This window comes from Pleurodeles waltl, chromosome 3_2 (genome assembly GCF_031143425.1).
Source record: "Pleurodeles waltl isolate 20211129_DDA chromosome 3_2, aPleWal1.hap1.20221129, whole genome shotgun sequence".
NCBI lineage: Eukaryota > Metazoa > Chordata > Amphibia > Caudata > Salamandridae > Pleurodeles > Pleurodeles waltl.
In genome coordinates, this window is record NC_090441.1 from 10010791 (window position 1) to 10020734 (window position 9944).

Sequence of the window (9944 nt, forward strand, 5' to 3'; positions counted from 1 at the left end):
TTATGTTCCTTAATGTTTTTTGCAAATATGAGCACATCATCTTGGAAAGCTTGGACTCCAGGAATACCCATTAGAATAGTTTCCATGAATCTTTGAAACACGCTTGCGGCAGGAGCTAAGCCAAACAGCATACACAAATACTTATAAGCACCAAAAGGTGTAAAAAAAAGTAGTAAGATCTACACTTTCTGCTGCAAGTGGGATGTGATGATAAGCAGATCCAACAAAGAATAAACGTTTGACCCTCCCAAGTTCGCTAAAAGATCTTGTATCTTTGGAAATGGATGACAATCAACAATGATATTTTTGTTTAAAGTGCGTAAATCAACACATAGATGAATCTCACCAGATTTTTTTAAACAATTACTACAGGACTGACCCACTCAAAGGATACAGTAGGTGAATGATGCCCTCAGAACACAATTTTTTAAGCAGGGCCTTTAAGTCCTCTTTAACAGCTAAAGGTACCGTTCTAACTTTGTGTGCAACTGGTATGGCAGATTTTTGAAATTTGATGGGATGTTCAAATCCTGAAATGTTCCCAACCTTTCTGTGAATATGTCAGCATACTTTGCAAGTACTTCACTAATAGGACATGTCTGGTCAGATTCAATAAAAGATATATGATTGTTTGTGAGAACAATTGAATCACCTGCACCGGGAATCAGCACGATACCTAAATTCACTAAATCTTCCCACCAAATTATATTACAAACTTTACAAGCAACATACATTTTAGTTATAACTTGTCTGCCTAAACACATTAGAGTATCATTAAAATACCCTCACATATCAATGTCCTGTTCTCCTCAGCCCCAACCCATCCCAGGCACACATACAGACGAGCATGCACACAAGACAACACACCAGAGTGGCACGGGCAAACACAAGTACCACACTTCATCACACAAGCACTCGCGCAAACACCATACAGTTGCAGACACGACAACATCCACTGCCTCCACTGTCTCCCCTTCCTCCTCCACCTCCACCTTCCTCCCAGTCATGTCCACACTCACACCTGCATGCACTACATCAACATCCACCACCAGCATCACCACACCAAGCAGCACACACCTCACTAGCAGACACCTCCACAACAGCCATGCATGTGTCCCCTCTGTCCTCTCCCACCCTGTCTGTCTCCCCAAAGGACACAAACGCAAGCACTCACACACCCAACAGTCATCCACCTCACATTAGCATACTGCCCATGCACCTGCACCCAAATCCAGCAGACATACACCTCATACAACCACTCCCTCCACCTCCACTCCCATCACTCCTCCCTCCTCCCACCGTCCCTAAAAAGTTTTTCCTTGCCGAACTTGACCTCTTTCGTCCCCCTCCACCACCTCCATCCTGCCCGTATGAGCAGGGTACCAAAGACCCAGCCCAGCACCTCAGTCAAACAGTCCACGGGGACAGTGGTGGCACCACCTACTTGTGGTGTAAAGGATACCACACCTCCATTGAAGAAGGGGAAAGAGCCTGCACCTCCAACGAAGAAAGAGAAGGAGCCTGCATCTCCATCGAAGAAGGGGAAGGAGCCTGCACCTCCATCGAAAAAGGGGAAGGAGCCTGCACCTCCATCGAAGAAGGGGAAGGAGCCTGCACCTCTAGGCAAGAAGAGGAAGGAACCTGCACCTCCAACCAGAAATGGTGTTGGAGCAAGTGCACATATCCACATTAGCAATATTCTGTGGTTTACTAGAAGACTCTGAAACAATACCACTGCTAGAGATAATAGATCTCTCAATCCCTTTAGCAATTTAAGATACTTCAGATAACGTGGAATCTCTTAAACTTAATAACCGTTCTTGGATTTTACGTGAAGCACAACTAAACACAAATTGACCACAAATGTAACTATCAAGAAAATTTCCCAAATTGCATAGAGATGCTAGGTTTCTCAAGGCCGATATATATTCCTCTACTGTCTCTTTTGAGGATTGTTTACGTCTAAAGAAGTTAAATCTCTCTAATAACATGCTAGGTTGCTCTGAAAATATGTTGGTTAATCTAGTAACTGCTTCAATGTAAACATTTGATGATCCCTCAAAATACATGGAGGGAGTTGCTGCAGGCAAATTGTCAAATGTCAGTTGACTTTGACCTTCATAAACAAGATAACTAAATAAGATTGCAGAATTTCTTTGAGGTTCAAATTTTGTAGCATCAATAGGAACCAAATAATTTTCAAAATTGCGTAACCAATGTTTCCAAGCAATAGGTGGTTTATCTGGTTTCACTAAAAATTGTGTTAATTTAACAAATTGTAATGAATGACTTGACATAGTTATGTAAATAGATTAAAAGAAATATGACCCTAAAATTTAATGACAAAAAAAACAATAATTATATAAATGTAGTAATTTATTTAGGTGTGCCTACATCGCAGCAGACATCAGTTGAAGCTGATAAACACCTTGTGACAGGCTTAAGGTGTGCCTGTCACTGTTAAAAAAGACTCCTCTTGAATGTTAAACTATAAAAATCAAAGTATGTAACATTACCTTAAACATGGCTGAGAGATTTAAAGTGTCGCTGTAGAATAACGATTGTGCTGACAAAACTAAAATAACTGACACAACAGTGCCAGTGATTAGGAAAATTCAGCTCTGATTACACCTCAATTCTATGTCAGGACCGGAGGCTCAGATTATGCTTCTCTTTCTATGCTTTATTATCAACAGCAGCCAATAGGAGAAGATGTTATTCAAAGAAAACATATCTCAGCATTCATGGGATTAACGTCATAACCATAGAGAACACAGCATATTTAAACCTCTGAGGCCAATACACTTCCTCTTTCTTTGCTGTTTCCGCAGCCAGTTAAGTGCCTCTTGTTTATGATTCCTTATTCCTATTGTACCGATTTTTCGTTATTGTTCGCTAACGCTTGCCGTGCCTCACGCTTTTATTATTGTGGAGTGGGAGAGGGAGCCTTTTATTACGGGGTTTCACCCGTACTTTCGATTACGAGGCTTTTTGCCTCTTGAGTAGAGCCCAGTGAAACACCCCCGCACGCACTCGATCCTTTCTTCTGGCACCCGTTTTCCCCCAAAACTCTGGAGGATTCTAACGGTGTGGTTGTAGAATCTAGCAAGCGAGAGTGAACCCAGCCTTTTGAACCCCTTCTAGACTGGCTCTACCTTGGCTCCTGACGGCCTGGGTCCACTGGATTGGCTCAGGGTTGGAACATTACGCATAGGCTTTGCCTAGAGTGCTGCAGGCTGCTCCCTCCACACTTTACATATAAAATTTAAATGTTACTTAGCCTGCTGGGGTTTTTTGTACTCCCCCTGACTGTAGTCTTTGACTATCCCTGAATTTACGTTCCTTGTGACGTACCCTATATTATTATGGCCCAATCTTACTCCTATGAGGAGGACGAATATTTTGAGGGTGAGTCCCCCTCTTTTGAAGAAAATCTGGTTGGCGCATTGGACAATAGCGTTCAGCTATCAGTGAATAAGGCGTTAGCGAAGGCTCTTGGCCCTCTCACTCACCATTTTGAGAGCTTTGGGCGCCATAAAGGTTGGCTTCCGCCCATTACTCCCTCTGAGGAAGCACAAACGGCCCACCCCTCTACCTCCAAGGGTAAATCAAAAGCCAAGAAGTGGGCTCACTCTGATATTTTTGAGAAACTATCTGCCTCCATTCAAAAGGAGCATGGATATAGTTCCTCGCAATTGCAGGACGCTTACGGTACAGATCAGTCCTCTGACCATTCTTCCTCCAAACGTTCATCTGATTCCGACTCGGATGTGGAATTCGGGGACCGCCCAGGCCCGAGCAAACGTAAGAAGGCAGAGAAAACCAAAAGTCCTGTCACCAAGGCCCCACAGGTGTTGCCATTCAATCCGGAGGATATCATTCATCCTCGCTCCTCAAGCTGGACTCCGCCTCCGGAGGTAGCTTCATACCTCCAGGATCACATCAGGGCCGGGTTCGACAAGGATCTGAGAGCCAGATTACGTGCAGAGTGTCCTAGACCAGATCTTGAGGGTAAGGTCACCGACACCCCGGATATTGTTCTGACAATGGTCACCTCTATGAAAAAATGGGCTAAGGATCCCAAAAAGGGGCTTGACCGTGCTTGGAGGTCCTCCCAAGACAAACTTCTTGACCTTTCCGGGCCCATGGCAAAAATCCTGGAAATGGCCTTTTTAGCAAAAGAGTCGAATACTCCTATTGACCCAGATGTCCTGGTGGGTTGGGCTCAGCGAGCCATTTGTCACCTTGGAAATGCTAACGTAGCTATATCCACCGAGAGCAGGCGCTCTATCCTGATGCGCATAGACCCTCAACTTACTGAACTCGCTACCTCTGAAGCAGGACAGGTAGCTCAGGGCCTCCTTTTTGGAGCCCCCTTCATTAAAGACCTTTCCAAGTTCGCCGCTACTTTCAATTCCATGGACAAAGCCCAATTATCCCTTAAGAAGGTATTCAGGGAGACTCTTTTTCGGAGGGTCGGATGCTTGCGGGGTCGCTCGTCAGGCCGCTTCTACTATCAAGGCCCCAGACGTGACTCCTTTGCCCGCAGACGTGGGTATGTCAGGGAACAACAGTCAGACTCTACGTTCTACCCTTCACGGCCCGAGGAGGTAGGGGCTGTTATCGAAAGAACTTCTACAAGGGACAACAGGGAACTTCCCAGGACTCTTCCAACTCAGGTGAGACTCATTCACCCTTCGGAGGTGATTCTTCGGGGAAGGGTTCAGGCTTGTTTAGTAGAATGGCAAAAACTAACCAGAGATCCCTGGGTGTTAGAAACCCTTCAAGGTTTCAGGTTGGAGTTTTATCAGTCACCTCTTCAACAACCCCCCCCTTCTCTGTTTTTCCCGTCACAATCAAGAGACCATCAGTCTGGCGGTTCAAGCTCTGCTCAAAAAAGGGGCGATTTGTCATGCTGGTCCCCATCCAACGGGCTTTTTAAGCCCTATTTTTCTGGTAGACAAGAAGGGCGGAGGCTCAAGGCTAGTTCTCAATCTCAAAGAATTCAATGCCTGGATAGTCTACAGACATTTCAAAATAGAGGGTGTCCACCTCCTGAGAGATATTCTTCAGGAAGCAGACGCTTATTTGAGCATCCCTATCTTCCCTGCTCATCGTCGTTTTCTTCAATTTCTTTGACGAGACCAATGTTTAGAGTTTCAAGACCTGCCCTTTAGGCTTTCCTCCGCTCCTTGGTGCTTTACCAAAGTAATGGGACCAGTAGTGGAATCTCTTCGCGCCAGAGGGGTGTGCCTGATCGTTTACCTCGATGATCTGATCCTGATGGCTCAGGATCCCCATCTCCTCCAAATTCACCTGACATGGACAATTCAGCTCCTGCAGAACCTAGGTTTCTTAATCAATCAACCCAAATCGTGCCTTCAGCCATCTCAACAGATCGATTTTCTAGGTTTCCGGATAGATTCCGTGAAAGCTCAGTTGATTCTTCCCCCTCAGAAGGATCGCAATATAAAGAAGGAATTGCGCCTTCTCTTATCCAGACAGAGAGTGTCCTTGAGGAACTTAGCCAGGATGGTGGGACTTTTATCGTCTTCGATTCAGGAACATTTTTCTGGGCCCCCTTCACTACAGAGCCCTCCAACACCTCAAGATATCCCACCTGCAGAAGGGCCTGTCATATACGGACATGGTGCTTCTGTCCACAGAGGCCCGCTCGGAGATAGCCTGGAAGCTAGAGCACATGGAGGCCTGGAACGGGCGTGCGATTTTCGGCACTTCCCCAGATGTGATTCTGGAATCGGATGCCAGCAGATGGGGCTGGGGAGCCCGTTGTGGGGATCTGACCACAGGAGATTGTTGGTCGGAAGAAGAACTCCGCCTTCACATCAACTGCCTGGAGCTTCTAGCCAGATCCTTTGCGATCCGGTGTGTCTCACCCCTGAAGTCAGATTGTTGCATTCTTCTGAGAATGGACAACGTTTCAGCGGTCAGATATGTAAACAAACTTGGGGGCACGAAGTCTCAGACCTTGCCTCGAATTGCCATGGATTTCTGGCAGTATTGCCTATGTCAGCGCATTTCAGTGATTGCGGAGTACCTATCAGTGACGAACAATACAGTAGCGGATTGGAATTCCAGATTTCTTTGGGGATGGCAGCGATTGGAAGCTCCTCCCAGAAGTGTTTTTGGTTCTGAGTCAAAAGTGGGGTCCGCTCTCGATAGACCTTTTTGCTTCGAGACTGAATCGCCAGCTTCCCCTTTTCTTCAGCTGGAGACCAGATCCGGAAGCAGTGGCCACAGATGCTCTCCTTCAGGACTGGTCACCCCATCAGGGATATGCTTCTCCCCCCTTCAGCATGATCCCTCGGTCTTGAGTCAGGTTCGCCGTCTGGGAACCGAGATTGTGCTAATAACACCCCTTTGGAGAGCTCAAGCCTGGTTTCCCTTGGCTCTAGAGTTGTTGTGCGATTTTCCCCTTCTGATTCCTCCGCAGCGCAAACTTCTGCTGGACCCTCTAGGGATTCCTCATCCCTTAATTGTGGCAGGCAAATTACGACTGGTGGCTTGGAGAATTTCCGGCAACAATGGCTCTTGCCAGGCATTTCTGAACAGGCTTCCAACTTCATCCATCAGGCCTGGTCCTCCAGCACACATAAACGATATACCTCCGCTTGGAAGCGAGGGGTTAATTGGTGTGCGGAACGGGATGCAGATTCCTTTAATGCTGATGTCAGTCTAGTGGTTAATTTTCTAGCATCTCTTGCTGCGTCGGGTCTGGTTTACAGATCTGTTAATAATTATAGGTCCTCTATATCAGCCGGTCATCTACCAGTTTTAAGTAAACTGGTCGGTGAACATTTTGTAGTTTGCAAGTTGATGAGAGGCATTCGTCTGACTAATCCTCCTCTTCCTCGATATTCGTCTCTTTGGAACGTTAATGTGGTCCTTTCATTTATTTCTTCCTGGCCAGAAAATAGATTCTTGTTGCGGAAACAACTTTCAGCTAATCTTACTCTGTTGTTATGCCTCGTTTCTTGCAAAAGAGTATCAGATGTTCGATCTCTCGACCTGGCAGGTAGGATTTTTTCCCCTACACGAGTTCCTTTTCTATTTCCAGGCGCACTAAGACAGGCACCAAGTCAGTGTCTTATCCTGCTTTTCCCCACAACTCCAAGCTGTGTGTGGTTCAATGTTTTAAAAGCTTATGAAGTGGCTACGGAAGAATTTTGTAGATACCTTAGGGGTCAATTATTAACTGCCCTTCAGAAACCTTTCAATCCAGTCTCAGCGGCTACTTTGGCCAGATGGATCAGATGGCTTCTGTCTGAAGCAGGACTTGATGTGTCCATTTTCGGGGCTCATTCGGTTCGCGGAGCTACGGCCTCAAAATCCTTTAACTTGGGAATGAGATTAGAGGACATTATGAAAGCTGCAAACTGGTCCTCAGAATCTACTTTTAAGGCTTTTTATTATAAACCTATTTTAGACATTGTATCGATTGTTGTTAACCAGCTTTGAACTAGCACAATCTGAACCTCCGGTCCTGACATAGAATGAAACATTTTCGAGCTTCCGCATCAAGAATTTTCAATTCTATTAAGGACACGGAGGCGAGGATTATCCCTCCCTAGTTTAACAATAAGACACCTGCTTACGAGGTAAGTATCTTGTTTTGGTGTTTATGTCTCATTGCTTTACCCACCCAATAGTTATGCCATTATTAGCAACTTTACTGATAACAGATACTTTCTGGACATATACTATGATTAGTTTCTTGTTTCCCCTTTTTTCTTAGGCTTCGACCAGAAATGATGTGCCTTCATTCGATGGATCCTTGATTACTCCTTCCTCCTGGAGTTGCTGTTTTTTCCTTGGATTTTGGATGGTGTCCTGGTTCGGGTTCGATCTTTGATAGTCTTTCATTGACGTTTATTAACTGAGTTTCGCAAAGAAAGAGGAAGTGTATTGGAGTCAGAGGTTTATATATGCTGTGTTCTCTGTGGTTATGACGTTAATCCCATGAATGCTAATTGAAAATTCTTGATGCGGAAGCTCGAAAATATTTCATTCTCTGACATCTGTAGCACAGTGTTTCCACCGCAACAGCATATGCCAACGCCACATCTCACGTGCCAACGTTGTGTCTCGTGCACTCACGCAATATGATGTGGAGATCCTCGCTCCCCCAGCACAGCTGTAGGAAAATAAGCCACAAACTGCCCAAGGAAACAGCACAGTGCCAGCATACACAGACGAAAACAGGAGGCAAACCAGATCCGTTCGAAGAACAGCGAGTAGAAAGTCCTCCGAAGCGAGTGAAGCAGGAACTCTGGAGCAGGTACAATCCAGTGCTTAAAAGGAGATGTAGAGTTTACCCAGCTCATCACCAAATGTTTTGCTGGTGTCTTTACCAATACAGGAGTAAGGTAAAGATGTAGCAGGAACGTGAAGTTTATTTAAGAAAAATCACCAGGAATTCATGAACAGCAAATCTGCGTTGTCCAAGTGTTCAACGGAAAGTGACTCACTTTTCCATTGAACACTTCAGCACCACAAAAGCCAGAACGCGGAACCTACATCAAATAAACACATTCTACAAAACATATTCTTGTGACAGCGACACGAGAATTTCACGTGCCGCTGAACCACATACATTACATATGATATATATCACAGTGCCTTTGGCAGTACCCTTGGTTTTTTGCATTTATTGACCCTATTTTTGTCTAATCTGTGAGACTTGATATCTGCTTAAATAGGCCTCAGTTGTAATTGCACACACAAGCAGACACTGCAGGACTGGCTTCCTCTAGGTGAAAGACTTCGAGATGGTCCTGATAGAGAAATAATATTTAATCATTTTGCACATTGGTAGGTGGAAGTACATGGCTGGGGTACCAGCTCACAGATCTGCGTGTTATCGGGATTAGGGTAATCCATACATCTCTCCCTCTGTGGTCTCCCATGTTTGAGTTAAAAGGTTGTCAATTGTGACTACACACTAAAATTACAATACCTTCCTTCTTTGTAAGGATACATGTAATGTCTCTAAATCCTAAAAGTAGAATGGTGACAGAAAATTGGCAGTTGGTTTGCACCATGTCCAAGTAGGGACCCTCACTCTAGTCAGGATAAGGGAGATACCCACTCAGATAACCCCTGCTCACCCCTTGGTAGCTTGGCACGAGCAGTCAGGCTTATCTCAGAAGCAATGTGTAAAGCACTTGCACATAACACAGAGTAACACAGTGAAAACACTACCAAAGGACACCACACCAGTTTTAGAAAAATAGCCAATATTTATCTATTTAAAACAAGACCAAATACGATAAAAATCCAACATACAGTAATAAAAATAGGAATTCTGCAAGATTAACTCAAAAATACTGTTCCTTCAGTCAATAGCATCACCTGGGGCTTTCACGGCGTTGTGAGCAACAAAACAAACTGTTCAGGCCGGCTGCGGTGTCGCGGGCCAGCTACGGTGTTGGGAATACCCTCAAACAGTACCTTGGATTTGTACGGCATCGTGAGCCTCGCGGTGAGCTTTGGAGAGCAGCTTTGCTGACATCGCGATGTCAGTTCCAGAGTCGGTTCATGAGTCGTCGGGCCCTTGAAGTAACACGCCTTGCGGATCAAACTCCAGGCTGATGAAGTCAGGTGCGCCGGTGTCAGGGCTGCGGTGCAAAGTGGGACGATGTGACATGCGGTGCCCACAGGTCACGTGCAGGCAGCGGCTCGGTGATGGCACCCAGCGGCGTTGGTGAGACCAGGGCTGTGGTGTGAAGCGGGGCAGTGCAACGTGTGGTGTCCATAGGTCACGGAGCAGGCAGCGGTGGCGTCGTTGCAGAAGCGCTGTTGCCGGTAGGCCCAAGCCAGCGGTGCGGGATGGGACGGTGCTTCGTTACCTTCACGAGCGGTGACCACCGACCACGGTACAGGCAGGAATGCCTGACGACGACACTGGAGTTGATGGTGCTGGC